The sequence below is a fragment of the Microcebus murinus genome, chromosome 20, assembly GCF_040939455.1.
Source record: "Microcebus murinus isolate Inina chromosome 20, M.murinus_Inina_mat1.0, whole genome shotgun sequence".
In the NCBI taxonomy this organism is placed as follows: domain Eukaryota; kingdom Metazoa; phylum Chordata; class Mammalia; order Primates; family Cheirogaleidae; genus Microcebus; species Microcebus murinus.
Window position 1 is genome coordinate 23,580,887 of NC_134123.1, and position 15,527 is coordinate 23,596,413.

General features: G+C 55.6%; 1 long non-coding RNA gene and 1 other non-coding gene across 2 annotated transcripts; one reads left to right on the top strand and one right to left on the bottom strand.

The window, feature by feature from the left end:
- Positions 1-927: 927 nt before the first annotated feature.
- On the bottom strand, positions 928-1,000 carry TRNAM-CAU (transfer RNA methionine (anticodon CAU)). The gene has a single exon. It is a non-coding gene; the product is annotated as a tRNA-Met (tRNA).
- A 5,913-nt stretch (positions 1,001-6,913) lies between these two features.
- Positions 6,914-8,902, top strand: LOC105859078 (uncharacterized). Its single transcript, XR_012913638.1, has 3 exons — positions 6,914-7,020; positions 7,529-7,722; positions 8,443-8,902. It is a non-coding gene; the product is annotated as an uncharacterized LOC105859078 (long non-coding RNA).
- Positions 8,903-15,527: the final 6,625 nt, after the last annotated feature.

The following is a 15,527-nucleotide window of genomic DNA, read 5'->3' on the forward strand; positions in this document are numbered from 1 at the left end:
TAGACAAAAAATTTATAAGTATAGAGAAGATTTGAACACCATGATTAGAAAATGTAGAACAATGCACACAACCACTACAGAATACACCTTCCCACTCATACACACATATATAAAATGACCATTTACTGAGCCACAAATTTCAGAGGATTTAATTTTTATAGAATGTATTCCTCAGCCACAGTGCAATTAATACAGAAATAAAAAAAGAAAACTAGAATCTCTGTATTTTGGAAATTAAATATACTTAATAACTAATAGAGAACAAATCACAAAATAATTAGAAGCCATTGTAAACTGAGTAATAAAAAATGGAAAGATTCTGCTAAAAGTAGAATTAGAGCTTGGTCATTCCCTAGGCATCAATGCCACGCCCCAGCCGGCTCTCTTGGGTCACCTGAGCATGGGCACACATTGCCTGGGTCTTCCAGGCTCCCGAAAGCTGGGTCTGGAATGGAGCTGGGTTGGACAGTCTCCAGGCAGCCGAAAAAGAAGGCGGGGACACGACCTTGCTCCAAGCAGATGATGGTGGGAAAAAGGAGATCGAAGTGGCCTAAGAGACTGACTTTCAGGAATGTTGCAAAAGGAACTGAATCAGCAATGCCGAGTGTCCGTTTCCCCGCAGTGGCGCCAACACTGTGTGTTTTCTCATTTATGGATTTTAATTCCTGAGAGAAGGGAGGATGGTAATTTCACTGCACTTCTATTGTTATGAGTGAGGTTGAGCCTTTGTGTGCGGACCTAAACATGTATTTACGCAGCCCCTCGGGGATCGGAGGTGGGTCCACCACTCCAGGACACCTGGCTTTACCCTTCGATCCCCTGGGACGGAGGGAGGACACCTGTTCTCTCCCACGGCTCAGACTTGAGGGCTCCATTGGGTGACATCACTCTTCGTGCGTGCTGAATCGTAGCCCAGCAAAACAGCTGTGCCCTCTCTGAGGCTCGAACTCAGGACCTTCAGATTATGAGACTGACGCGCTGCCCACTGCGCCAAGAGGGCCCCTGCCGGTGGCGCCAGCCCTACCTCTGAAGGGAAAATGCCGCAGCCCCTTCCGCCCGCCGAGCCGCCTCCGCAGCGTCGCCCTCTCTCTCGGCACAGAGACCCGGTGGGTTCCCGGCCTCCGCGGCAGACGCGCGCGGTGTCCCCGCGCGGACACGAGGGGACGCGGGGGGCGTGGGGGAGCGGGTCGCTCTGGCCGGAGCCGCGCGGCCTGCCTGGCGGCGGGAAGGAAGCCGCCGCGGCGGGTCCCCGGGAGGCGGCGCCCTCGGGGTCACCGTGCGACGTGGGGCGCGCGGACCCCGCGCGCGGCCGGGTGGGGACCCCCAGGGAAGCCAGGCGGGGGCGGAGGCTCGAGGCGCGGGCTCGGTGGAGGGAGGGAAGATTCCAGAAGATTCTCGGAGGTGAACTCAGCAGGAACGCGGAGGGAGCGGGTTGTGGTTCCCTTGGCCTTGGGAATCGAGTTGTCACCCACGTGTTTTTGTGTTTCCCGCGTCTCTTTCGGGCCCTTGTGCCTCCTGGCCGCACACAGGGGCACGTCGCGGCGGGGCCCACGAGTCGCGCCGTTGCCTCGGGGCAGGGCCGCGCGCCGCCTTGTTAGGAGAAGAGGCAGCGGGCACAGGGGAGGCCGGGACGGGAGGCCGGGCAGAGCGCCCCACCGCCTGAGGCCGCGTTTCCTCCTGTCCCCTCCAGGGAAGCTGCGGCCGCGAGTCCCCGCCCCGTCCCACTTACCCCAAACCGGTACAGGTGAGACCTTGGACTTGCCAGCTTATTCACCCTGGGCGCCCTTGAGGCGTTTTTGTTTTTCTCGCCAGCGTGATGATACAATCTAATACCTGGCGGGACTGGTCCCCTTCGCTCACCTCCTCACACACACTTGCTCTTCTCTTCTGGGTTCCCGTCCCCCACTGGGCACAGGTGTCAGGTTACCTCTTGTCCCACTGGTCACCCTGGTTCTCCCTTCTCTGAGCTCCTAGGGCGCTGCGTGACTGCCCTGGGGTTTGCCGCGGCCCTCAGTTCTTCCCCGTGTGTCGGCCCTGTCTTTTCCATCATCGGACTGGGGCCTCTGATCTGGGGACAGGGTCTGAGCCAGCCCGGGTCTGAGCACCCCACATTCCGCGTGCTCAGAGCATGGGGGAGGGGAGGCTCCGGCTCCCGCCTGCAGCCACCCTGTGCGGTCACCCTGTGCGGGGGCTCTGGACAGGGTCGCCTGCAGTTTCCGGCCCTTCCTGCAGGGGGCAGCCTCGCGCTGCCTCCAACACCCAAACGCATGGCCGTGGATGCCAGAGGCCCTGCCTGGGTGGGGGACCTGGATTAGCTGTGACACTGTGGCCCTGTGATCATGAGAACCTCTGTTCCCTCTCTGCCTTTGTCTCTCCTCTATGAAATGGCAGGCCCGGTCTCTTCCAGCCTGGTCTGGGACCCGGCATCCCACCAGTTCTCCTTTGGCTGTGGCCATGCCACATGGAGAGTGGGGACCTAGTCCTGTCGTTTGTGCCAGCGTCCTGGACGCTACTGTGCATAGTCGCTGGAGTGAGATGCCTCTGTTCATCCCCAGGGCCGCTGTGTGACCTTTGACAAGTGACCTTAGCCATGTGACCTTTGACAAGTTGTCGTAACCTCTGTGTTCCCATAAAACAGCGATCGTCCCTGCATCTACCCCCCCCACTGCCCCATACTAAGAGAGATGTCATTATAGCGGGCACAGAACATGCCTAGCACAAGAAGGCAGCAGCAGCTGTCCCTGGTCACTGGCTGTGGTGGCTACTCCGAGCCAGAGCACCCTCCCTCCTGGCCAGGCTGAGCACCCCTCCCCCCACTGCCTGGTGTCGAGGGGCCACTTGTTCTCAAGGGACCCTGCTAATAAGTAGGGGAACCCCATGGAGCTGCCACATCCCAGTCCCACCTGTCACATCCCTCTGCTTCCCATGAGGGTGACTGAGGCACACTTGCTATCCATCCACCAAAAAGGATTTATTTATACTGTAAAATGTGTCATTTCTGTTTTGTTTTTTGAAGTGGACATACACCCCTCAAGATTTTATGGTCTTCATAATAAAATAAGACATGACGCTTAAAACAGAATCACCTGGCCCTTTCTCCTCTTCGCTCTTCCCAGTCCAAAATGCCCGCGTCTCCTCGCAGCCGGCTGCTCCCAGATCTGCCGCCCAGCGCAAGGCGCTGCAGCCTCGGCACAATCTCCTCTGTAGTTTTAGCCTTTTTTCCTGGAAAATCAGCTTAGTCTGCCCGTCGTAGGCGCTCTGCTTCCCGTCACGACACCGGCTTTCCCTGGGCATGCGGAGAATCCGTGGCCCTTCTTGTCCCGTGTCACTTTGTGGGGCTGGTGCTCGCCACACTTCTCGCAGAGGCTTGGTGGGTTTTAGGGACCACTTGCCACGCTGCAGGAGCGACGTCAGTGCAGAGCTCTCCTTCCTTTGCCGTCGAGCTGGGAGGAGCGAAACTGAGAAGCAGGACATTCTAGTGGAGGGGGACGTTTGGCGGGCGGTCTTTAGAGTGGACAAAACAGTTTTGTTAAACCCCAAACCTCAGATTGTTGTCTTCATGTACCCTCCTGGGCGGAGGGAAGTTCTTATTTGGGGAAGGCTCGGAGTGGGTCATCTCCAGAAGGTGGAACGGGGACCACAGGCAGAAGAAGGGGGCGAGGGGGCCCAGGAGGCTGGGGCGGTGGCCTCCCCGGTGCAGTGGGCATCTTTGTCTTGTTGTGATCGAGGACATCACGGAAACGACGGCTGGCCTGTGACAGCCAGCTCCTTAGAAGAGAAAGGTTTCTTGGTGGGGCCTCGGCTGTTCCAGGTGGGAGGCACGCGCCGCCCCCCAGGTCGGACGACCCCTAGGAACTGGGGTTGAGGCGCCCAGTCTAGACGGGGCTCCTCGGGTGGGAAGAGGATGACCCCACAGGGCGGCTGGTCAGGGGTGGCGGGAGGGAGACTTCGCGTGGTCTGGGGGTCGGGCCAGCACTCTGGCGATTGAGGGTGTCTTGCAGGAAGTCTCTGATGACAGCTACTTCTCAGAGATGTTTGGGAGGGACACGGTGTGCTGAAAAGTCCCCCTCTTTCTTGGTATGTTCGTCCTAAAATGTCTCGAGGTGGCAAGGTGCTCTTTTAACATCCTGTGTCACAAAGTGGGGTTCATGGGTGTCCTTGCTGGGAACGCAGCTCGGGGAATTTACCGGGGCTGCCTTGTTTTTCTAATTTTTTAAAATCCAGGTCTTGGGTTTAGGTTATTTTCTTTTTGGGGGGAAGATTTTGCTACTTTGGTTCCTGCCTTTTTCTTGCAAAGTGACCTGGTTTTGAAGATGCCGTGTTGGCTGATGGTTTTCATTCGGACTCTGTGGGGTTTTGTGTCGATTTTCCGGGAGAACGTAGGCCCCATGAAGGGAAGAGATGTTCTTTCAGTACGGCCACCGCTCTGCCAGCCCCTCGTCACCGACGCTGTCCCTCGGCGTCGCTCGGAAGGCTGCGTCCTGCCACCTCGTTCATTCCCTTCTTTCTCTTTCAGGGCCACGTTGCTCTGCAGAGCTGTGGTGTCCTGCTGATGTTCTTCACGGATGTCACATCAGTCGTGCTCAGGAGAGCGTTGGCCTCGTGCACGGAACGGTCACCTTCTGTCAACCGCTTTTCTTGTTCTTCCAGGTGTCGCCTTCTTGACACGGCCTCTCTCTGTTTTTGCCTGGAAGTTTTGTGTGCGTGTTCCCATGGGGGTTAACAGAGACTCGGTCAACGTCATCTGCCACCTGACTTGTTGGCGGAAACTGCAATTTATCATTCTGCCGGGGCTGCCGGCGCCTCTCCGGGCATGATGTCGCCTTTCGCAAGTGCGTTTCCTTGAGTCTTGCCACAGAGCACTTGGAGGGCTCTCTGAAGATGGCTCACAGCATTCGATCAAGTCATTAAAGCCGGTTTGCCACTTTCTCTTGTCTTCCCTTTCCTGTTGCAATTCCAAAGCCTCGTATCTTCCTCCTGAGCCCAGCGGAGGTCAGATCTGCGTGCCCCTCCTTTACGTTTACGTTCTTTCAAGCTCTTCTTACCTTGGAAAGCGTCACTCAGTCTCGTGTAAAATCTTGTAATATTTCGTAGCGTCTCTATTTTCTCTTGCTTCTCGGGTTCCAAGTGAACGAGCAGATTGCCCAGTAGAATTGAACTTGATGTGTTCAAGCCCAGGCACTTCCTCAGACTGATTTCTGTTTTGTACCCTGATGGCCTCAAAGAATGTCCTTGAACTTGGATCTTTTGTTCAAAATCTGGCAGTGTAGTTTGAACATCCCCCGTTTCCTTCAGATACGTTTTGAGAAGTCAGTTCTTTCTAGGGGTCGGTTGGTCTCTGGGTCAGGAAGGAAAACTGTCCTCCTTCTCTCAGCCGAAGCCCAGGCTCTACAGTCTGCAAAGGGGAATGTCACTGGGGCAGCTTCTTAGACTGGCAGAGAGGACACAGGTGTCCCTGCCTCAGCTGTGGCCAGCTTCTGTTCCGGCACTTTCCTCCACAGAGGAGTAGTTTGTCTGTCTGTGGCCTCAGAAGGAATGGCCACAGGAGAGGAGTCTTAGGGGGGCGGGTATCCTGCGTCCTCAGCCCATGTCCCCATGAGCTGCGGCCTCCCTCAAGGGGAAGAGGCAAAAACGCTGGAGGTTACTGGAGCGTCCCCAGACACTGGACAGTGGGGACCTCATTCTCGTGGCCTCTCCCTGGCTATGCCCCTGCTCGGACACTCCACATTTGTCCTCTGGCCAGTGAGGTGGGTCTAGGGGGTCGACCTCCTCTAGGGTCACTCCTCATTACCCGCCCTCCACCCCAAGCCCTAGGCAACCACGAGTCTACTTTCTATCTCCGTAGATTTGCCCTTTCTGGACATTTGATATAAATGCAATCATACAATATGTAGTCTTCTGTAACTGGCACTTATACTGCTTTCTGTGTTCATCCTTGTCATAGCTTTTATCAGTATTAATACTTCATTCCTTTTTATGGACAAATAATCTATTGTCCTGTTATGTCAAAATGAAGGTATTTTAAAAATAACCAGGGAGAAAGAGGAGATGGGGAAGTATAAACGAAACAAGCTTGACAATATGTTGATGATTGCTAAGGCTGGGTGATGAGAAACAGAGGTTCGTTTTACTATTCCTCCTTTGGTGTATGTTTGAAATGCTTTATCATAAAAATTTTACAAAAATAATTAAAAAATTAAAGCATGAGGCCCAGACGTTTGCACAGAAGCGTTGTACCAAAAACTTCACGTGTCAGATCATTCTCAGGGTCTATCCCCTTATTGTCCCAGATTATTGGAAATGAAGGAAAACTTTCTCTTTTTATGTATGAGGCAAGAATAATATTGATACCTAATCCTGATGACAAGTCACTAAGAAAATTAAAAATCACATCACTTATGAATATCGATGGAAAATACCAAGTAAAATATTAGCAAACAGAATCCAACACCACATAAAGAAAATAATAATTTCTTTAAAAAAAAAAAAGGACAAGTCAAAAGACAACTGAAAAATTCGTAGAAAATATTTGCAACGCATACCACAGACAAAGGGAAGAAATACCCCTAATATGTCGAGAACTCTTAAAAATTGAGGGACTGGGGATGAAACACCCAAAAGAAAGAAGAAAAGACAGGAACAGACAAATCACACGATCCTATTACAGTGGTCCTCAAACACACACCAGTCACTGTGTTCAGTGTTGTGGACAAAAAAATAAGAAGGCACCGTTCTTGTCCCCAAGGAGTTTCCGGTCCATTGAGAGAGACACAGGCCGGGCACTGATCTGTCGGTGCAGAGTGGGGTGCAGTTCAGTTGGGGGGTGGGCTGGAGCCTGGGGAGGGCGGGCTGAGCCGTTGGGCTGTCGGAATGTGGGGCATGCGGACGGCAGTTGGAAAGCGGATCTGAGCAGAGGGGACCGTTGGGACGAGGCGGCTGTTGGGGAGGGACTGTTGAGGGACAGAGGACAGGACTGTGACCTCAAAGAGGCAAGCTGGGGGCGGACACTGGCTGGAAGAGGTGAGTCCTGTACTTCCCGTGCTTGGGAGAGCAGCAGAGCCACGGCGACCTGGACTCCCGGAGACAACGACCGTGGTGCGCTGATCACTAATCGGGGGGACTAGGGACAAGCTGCCCCCCTAGAGTTGGGGGCTGGAGGTTGGGGCTGGCTGGGTTTCAGGGGAAACACAGGTGTCCACGTGGCTCCATCCCTCTGGCCTCGGGACACGTGCGTCCCTTGGTCAAAGGAGAAGCCTCCCTTAATAGGTCACAAAAGCTCAGAACCAGACTTGCAATGTGGCCCTGCCACTGCCGGAGGAGGAGTTACGGAGGGGGACAGTGTGGAGTCGCCGAGGCAGAGTCCTGGGCAGGTTCACGTTGCGGGCCCTGGAGGGGACCGGTTAGCAGAGGTGCTTGGGCCAACAGGCTGACTCCCATCCCTGTGGTCCTCGGGTGCCGGCTCTGTCCTTGAATTTTCTCACCTTTAAATCTGGCAACGAATCAAACTCACTGAAAAGCATTATTGCAGGATTAAACGAACTCATGGATGTAAAGTAATATGTGTAAAGCACTGAACAGAGGCTGCCGTTAATCAGGGGCAAGAAGAGATTGGAGGAGCCACTCCAGGGGCTACTGAAAATAAGGCCATGCGCAGTCGCAGACGCCTGGGGGAAAGCACGCAGAATGGAGGCGTCACAACACCGAGCACCAGCTAGATGCCAGGTACGTCACCTAGATTGTCACAGACAGGTCTCACTGTAACCTTATGAAGGAACTTCTGTTGTTATCCCCACTCTGGGATGTAACAAGCTCAAGGTCACCAGAGTATGGCTTACGTTTCCCGTTCTGATATGGACCTTAATAATTAAAGGGCCTTTGGGTTAAAGGCTGGTCTCCCTTAGAGATGCTCATTTGCAGGGCATCTGCCAGGGGCCAAGGCTCTGGCAAATGCTGGTGACCTTGAGATTCAAGTGCCTCAAGCCACGTCCTCAGTGAGCTCCCAGGATGAGGGTTCCTGTAGCCTCTTCCTCCTTGTGTCATCTCCAGTACACAACAGGATCAACACCAGAAGGTCTTTCCAAAGCCCAGACTCCTCTCCAGCTCAAACACCTTCTGTGGCTCCCTGTGGCCTCCAGCCCAAGGTCTGAATTGGCTTTACCTGGCCAAAAGCGCTCTGCCTGCTTTCAGGGTCTGGTCAGTGCTCCAAGCCCCTGTCCCATCCCGGCTTTATCTGCCACTGCTGCCCAGCCCTTACCTATCCTGTAGGCCTTTCCTGCCTAATTATATCCTTCATGCATCTTGGTCTTTGGTCTGAAATACAGGTCCTCCCTCCACTAGCTCCTAAAGTCTAACACCCCCTCCTCCCGCACAGCCCAGACCGCAGGAATTCTTCCCAGGTGACATAGCTGTACTGGTCTTTCTCTTCTTTCTCTGTTTTCCTAGAGACGGTTCTTCACTGTGACTCAAGGTGAAAGTCATGCTTGGCTGATACCACCTGTGTCCGTCTGGAGTTAGATCTGAGGACAGAAGCTCCTCTAGCCAGAGACAGTATCTGAGCCATCCCTGAGATCCCCGCAAGGCCCCACTGACAGGTCTGGGGAAGTTCCAAGACCCCACCAAGCTCCAGCCACCACATACAGCCATCTTGTGCCCAGTCCCTCCCCGCCCCTCCGTTGGAGGAGCAGGGTGCTGCGGGAGAAAGAGCCCTGGATTTGGAGTCAGGGTCTAGAGGAGGTCTGCACCATCCTGCCCAATGACCTTGAGCAAACGGACTCTTCCCTCTGTGCTCGAATCTCCGCATCTGTAAACCATGGATATATGGCATCGGACCCGAGTCTCCCAGGAGCCTTTTGGGTAACTAGGACCAGAAGTTTCTCGAACTGTAATGTGCACATGAATCCCCCAGGGGAATCTGTTAAATGTCAGATTCTGCTTCCACCGGTTTGGGCTGGGCCCTGCGAGCCTGCGTTTCTAGGAGCTCCTGGGTGACTGACGCTGGCGGTCCGCGAGCCACGCCTGGAGTTGGCGGAGGCCTGGCCCTGCGGTTCTCGGCTCAGCCCAGCGGCAAAAGTGTCTGAGAGGCTGCTGCTCCCGCTCTTCCACTTCCTTCTCCATTTGCCTGACGTCAGGGTCGCACCCTGGGCCATTAAATCCGAATTTTGCGGGGGGTGGGAACCTGGTATCAGTAGTGTGTAAAGCTCTGGAGAACTTGGGCAAAGCCTTTGCCTCTGCTGCCCCCTCGTGGCCATGAATGTGGGTAAAAACCTTTGTCTCTGCTGCCCCCTCGTGGCCGTGAACGTGGGTTAAAAACCTTTGCCTCTGCTGCCCCCTCGTGGCCGTGAACATGGGTAAAACCCTTTGCCTCTACTGCCCCCTCGTGGTCGTGAACGTGGGCAAAGCCTTTGCCTCTGCTGCCCTCTCGTGGCCGTACTGCTCACTCACAGTCAGGTCTGCAACTCCAGGCCTTTCTCCAGCAGAGATGGGAACAGCGGAAGGAGCAAGAAAACAGTGTCGCTGCCCACGTTAAACGGGCTTCCCTGCGACCCCAGGACGTCCCCCCTCCCCCACCATGGGTGGGCTCCTTCTCTGCCCTGGTGCAGAAGATAACCCTTAAACAGAGGCCTCAGTCCCAGAGTCCTGGGGGTAGACCGCATGCGTAGGGAAAACTCCAGGTGGCTGGGTAGAGGGGAGATCCAGGACATCCGGGGCTGGAGGGGCGGTGGGGACGGGGGCCAAGGGCCGGGCCCGGGTCCCAGCATCCACGCCGGCCAGAGCAGGTGGCGCTCAGAGGCGCCATAGTCCAGGGCTGACGTGTGTGTTTCGGTTTCCAGTGACAGTCTCACGCCAAAGCCTGGAGTGCCCGCCGAGGACAGTGAAAGGTTCTTGCTGGCTTTGCCGGGCTGGGCTGCCTGTCAGAAGGCCCTGGAGACTGAGAAGAAAGGGGTTTTCTGAAAGGTCCTTAGCAGTCAAGTGGCAGGTTCAGGGTGAAGACCCAGGCTCTGGGGACCCAGCTTGTGCTCCATCCCCTGGGGACCCACCCCAGCTGAGGCTGCCTGGGGCCTGAAGTTGGCTGGGCACTGCCCTCTTGCTTGCCTGGGAGGAAGAATTCTGCCAGGGCTGGAGGCAGGTCCCGAGGCCAGGGAGGCAGCTGGTCCCCAGGGTGGGTCCTCGGGCAGGACCCAGGGGCCCCTGCAGGAGCTGGAGTGCCAGGGCCGCCCTGCCCTTCCCTGCTGATTGATCACTGCAGGGGACAGAGACATCCTTCGCTCTGGAGTCTCTATAAGCACATTTTTAAAAAAAAGGAACAGTTTCATTGTTGCCCTACCTAGAGTGCCGTGGCAACACCGTAGCTCACCGCAGCCTCAAACTCCAGGGCTCAAGCGATCTTCCTGCCTCAGCCTCCTGAGTAGCTGGGACTACAGGCATGCGCCACTAGGCCCGGCTAAATTTTCTACTTTTAATAGAGACGGGGTCTTATTCTTGCTCAGGCAGGTCTCATACTCCTGGCCTCAAGTGATCCTCCCATCTCGGCCTCCCAGAGTGCTAGGATCACAGGTGTGAGCTACCACGCCTGGCCAAGCACACTTTATAACGTCTCTTTCCCACTCCCAGCCTTGAGTGGCTCCCAACTGCCCACTGGGAAACGTCGCTCAGGACCAACCCTGCCATCCTGGTCAAAGCTGCCACACAAACACTGTAACACAGACAGTCCTGAGCCTTCCACGTGACACTGTGGCTCTTAGGCCCCCTCCCTATTCCCTTTCCCTGCCTCTGCCAGCAGGCTGAGCATGAACTTTGAACCCACAGAGAAACTCCTGCAGGTGTGACTCCTTTGCACCTGTCTTTTTCCCCTGGGCTTGGTTCTCTTTCTTAGGGGAGAGGGTGGTTCAGGCTTTCCAGAATCCCCTGTGGCAAGTATATACACACACACTTTCTGAGTGTTGAATTCTCAAGTGTCCAGACCGTGGCTAGGCTTGTGCAGGATTCAGGAAACCACGTGTTCATTGGCAGGGTCCAGGTATGAGGCTGGGAGTGTTGTAGCGAACCCCACCAGACATGTGGTGTTGGGAGAGCTGGGCAGATTCTCGAGGTGCAGAGCTGCTGTGACCTGTGCTGAGTCAGGAGAGAGGGAGGGAGAAAAGGAGGGGGGAGAGGAAGCAGCTGGGACAGGGGAAAGTGTGGGCACCTGCTGTGTCTGTTCCCTCTGTCAGAAATGCCTTTCCCTTCTCTTCCAGGCCTACCTCTGTTTCCTCTGCAAAGCTCGGCCCAGATACCATCTTTGCCACCATCTCCCCTGTGATGGCCGTCCCTGCCACTTGGTGCTCCTTCCTGCTCCCCCAGCCCACCGTACTCTACTCTGTCAAATCTTTGCCTCATGTTCCCTCGATCATCTGCCTCACTGGAGAAACTGCAAGGAGGCTGGAAGCGTCTGCTCATTTCTGGGCCCCAAAGTGCCGGTCCCGCTGGCTGGGGCGTGGAAAGCCACCAATAGCTGGTGCTGAGTGGGTACGTTCAGGGTTGCCATAGGAAGGAAGAAATGTCCTGTTCATGGTGGGCATGATTTTTCCATCAGCAGAACTTCCCCTGAGGTTATACAGAACAGAAGGAGGAACTTCCCCGGGAAGGGGGTGGGGTCCTCTGAATCCCGCCCTCGGTTCTCCTGGGCGGGAACCACAAGAAATATCTGGTGAGACCTGAGGTTTGTGTTGTTCAGCAGTCAGCCAGCAGAGGGCACTCGGGCTCCACCTAGACCTGAGGTTTGTGTTGTTCAGCAGTCAGCCAGCAGAGGGCACTCGGGCTCCACCTAGACCTGAGGTTTGTGTTGTTCAGCAGTCAGCCAGCAGAGGGCACTCGGGCTCCACTTAAGGAGCCCACGTGGGTCCCTCTGGACCAACAGCTCAGAGCTCCAGGTGGTGGCAGCTCCCCTGTGCCAGATTCAGGGCAGAGGAGATGCCTGTCCACACAGCCTGCTTTCCGCGGGATGAGGAGTAAGAAGGTTCTGAGGAGGCTGCCAGTGCAGAGATGCAAAGCGGCCGAGACTGGCTGTGTGATCTTGACACATTCACTTCCCCTTCGTGTGCCTTTTCTGCCTCATCAAATGTCGGGGTTCATCCCTCCCAGCCTGTTTAGGGTTGCCCTTAGGGGATGAGAGTCAGGGGAATCAGCTTCGGCCGCAGGGCCCCGTCCTGAGCCGGCCCTTTTCCATCTCCTTTCCAAAGCCACCCTTGCCCAGCCACGGGGACGAGACCTCCGGCCAAGGAGAGGCGCCGGGGCCTCCCCAGGGAAGAGCCTGAACGCGGCCCAGCTGTGGACAGCACGATGCCTTTCCTGCTAGTTGTCGAGACGCGCCCGACAGTGCGACGTGTTGGTTCTGGTGACACGACTGCCCTGTGTCGGTAAGGAATACCCGGAGAAGGGAGGCATGTCAGGGAGGGAGGGGCCCAAAAGGAGTAGCAGGGTGGTGGGAAGCCCAGCTTTACGCTAATGCTTCACTCATTACAAAAATTGGCCTTGGTGCACCTGTGACCAATGGGTGACATCTGCTAACTCTGGTTGGCTGTTGTTTTCTGAAACAATTTTAGATTGGAATGTGTGTATTTGCAAACTGTAACACACAGTTGCCTCTGGACACGGTTTGGGTGAGGCAGGTTCCTGGCTGTCACAGGCCTCCAGCAGCTTGCACAGGTGTCATTGTGATATGGGGGGTTTCAACGGTGATCCACCAAAAGAGCCACCATCAGGCTGTGGAGACACAGGATGAGCCCCTGGGGCTCAGATTCCAGCGCCCGGGGTCCGTGCCAGGCCACGGCGTCCAGCCGGAGGAGACGGCAAGGCGGAGTCCTGCACGACGGCTCGCCCGCCTGGCCCGCGGCCAGCCTCTTGCTATGCAGCGAAAGCAGAGAGAGACGGAGGGGACCGGGAAGAGGTTTCAATGCAGGAAAAATAAGGCCGCCTCGGGCATTCGCCTTTACTCTCGTTCCCATTCATTTCCAGGCGTGGGCAGACTGCTGGCCTCCCCGAGGAGCGCAGAAGGGGGCCTGCAGGACCCCAGCGGGCAGGCTTGTTGATGGTGCGTGCACAGGTGACAGCTCTTGGTGCTGACTTGCTGCTCCACGTGCCCTGCTCACACTCCCCGCCGCAGACCGAGGGCCCCAGGCGGCCAGCCTGCCCGAGCCGCACCTGGGAGAGACCCCGGTTCCGGTCGGCGTCCCGCAGGGGCCTGTGCCCGAGGAGGGAGCTGCCTCCGCTCCACACCTGGTGTCGTCCACGTCCGTCCGCGCTTCTTCCAGGGGAGTGACTGTCACTGGTGAGGGCCGGCCAGGTACCTTTGGTGACGTCTCCGTGCAGAGGCTGAGCCGGGTGCGCAGTCTGGCTGGGATCCCGCTCACTGCGTGATCCCGAGGGGGGCTCCGAACCTGGAGTGCTGGGGGTCGTCCCTGCGGCTCTGCCACGTGCCGCCTGCGTCACTTTGGAAAAGTTATCTCTGTCTTCTCCTCTGTCCCGTGGTGGTTGTGTGAATAGTCCCGATCTGACCGGGCGGTGCAGGGTTTCAATGAGGTCATATAGGCAAAAGGTTCTTCGAGCAGAGTTATTTTACTTATAAAGATAAAAAAAAAATTGGAATTCGCCCTAAAAAGAGTATCTGACCTCAGTATCGTTGGGTGTCTGGGATTGAGGGGTGTTCATGAATGGGCAGCAGGGATTGATGAACCCTCCCCAAGCTGCAAAGCTTTGCACCTGTGTGTGCGTGTAGAAATGTTTTGCCCCTCTTAACTAAGATGCTCAGAGGCGTCGTGTTTCCAGATTGGATGCCGGGGGGACCTCAAGTGCCTTTGTTGTAGGCCAGAGTTTCTCAGCCTTGGCACTATTGATGTTTAAGGGCCAGATCATTTCTGGTTGTGGGGCCCCGTCCCGTGCATTGCAGGGTGATTAGCAGTTTCTTGGGCTCTGTCTGTCAAATGCCAGTCACAGCCTCCACCCCGTCCCCAGCCAAGTTTTGAAACGAAAAATGTCTCCAGACATCGCTCAGTGTCCCTGGGGGAGAGAGTGGGGACGAGCTTGCTCCCCGTTGAGAACTGTTGCTTTGCGACGTTCCCTGGGGACTCGGCCCTCGGCGAGTGGTTCTTACTCCCCGTGTTGAAGTTTAGCGAGATTCCTTTTCTGAACCTTGGTGATCTCTACTACTTCTGTGCAGAGTCTGGAGGACCCCGTGCAGTCCGGGGAAAGGGGTTTTGCAAAGTCGATGGACTACAGGTCTGTCCAAGGCCAGCCCCATTGGATAGAAAGTTCTGGTTCTTAAACCTGGCAGGGAAGCCGAATCAACTGGAACCTGGTTCTTTCTGTCTTCTACAATTAGCTAAAATAGTAGGAGCTACACCTGAAATTAACCACGGATTCTCTGGGGAGCAAGATCTTGAGGTGAACTTCTTTTGTGGGGAATATGTTTTTGTTCAACCACAAGTCTCAGAATTGGTAGTTCCGCATCTTGGGGGAAGACCAGAGAAGGGTCTTAAGGAGAAGGCCCAGAAGGAAACAGAGGTGGAAGCACTTGAGGTCCCCACTATTTAGGAGGTAGTCTCAAAGGTCAGGGGACAGGGGTGGGCACCTGCTCCTGGGGTTCCCTGGCTGTGGGGAGGAGGCTATTTGAGACTTTTTTGTTTTGGGTGGTTATGTTTAATCATCCTCCATAGACGAATCGAGTTCTCTTTCTCTTGTTTGATTTCTTGTATGTCTGCTCTAAAATCTCCCTGGTAATTCCAAACCACTCAAGAATGTGTCACTGCTCTGGCGTGAAGGTTATTCTCCCGGACGTTGGAAGCTTTTTTTCTGAGTGTCTCGAGGAGCTCGCTTTGGGGCAGTCCTCCCGTTAGGGGTTTGCTAGCATGGCGGCTCCTCATTATTGAGAGTGTCTCTGATGCGCGACACAGGACAACAGAGGCGAGCTTTGGAAACGCGGTTGGTGCAGCAGGGAACGCCTCCGTGCAGGGAAGCAGGTACTAGATTTTGCATGGAGTCAGTGATCCCAGGTGTAAGGGTCGGCCTCCATAGTACTGAGCATGGTCATGCGAGCCCCTCTGTGATCCCGTGGACCTGGGCCACCCACTGTGCAGCTGCTGAACTTGGTGCTTTGGGATCCCAACCACACCTTGCCATACCACGGTTGTCCCCCAACCGAGGTAACCTGTGCCGAGGTGGCCTGAGCTGGGTGAGACGTGTGCACCAAGGCAACGCGGGCTGGCCGTTTTTGAGGCTCTCTGCAGAGTGGAAGTGACTGTTTACACAGGAGTCTAAACGACGATCCTAGGATGTTGAGAGCAGCATGATCTAAACCAAATCAATGTTGTAGGTCATCACTGTATTGGAGATTCCAGTTTTCCATGTGAGCCCGCGTGGTAGCCACAGAGCCGGGGCACCGGATTAGGGGCTAATTGCAAATGGCACCTCCAGGAACGCGTCTTAGAGCCGGGCGCGCCGCACAGGGGGTGTGGCGCACAGGGGGTGTGGCGCACAGGGGGTGTGGCGCACAG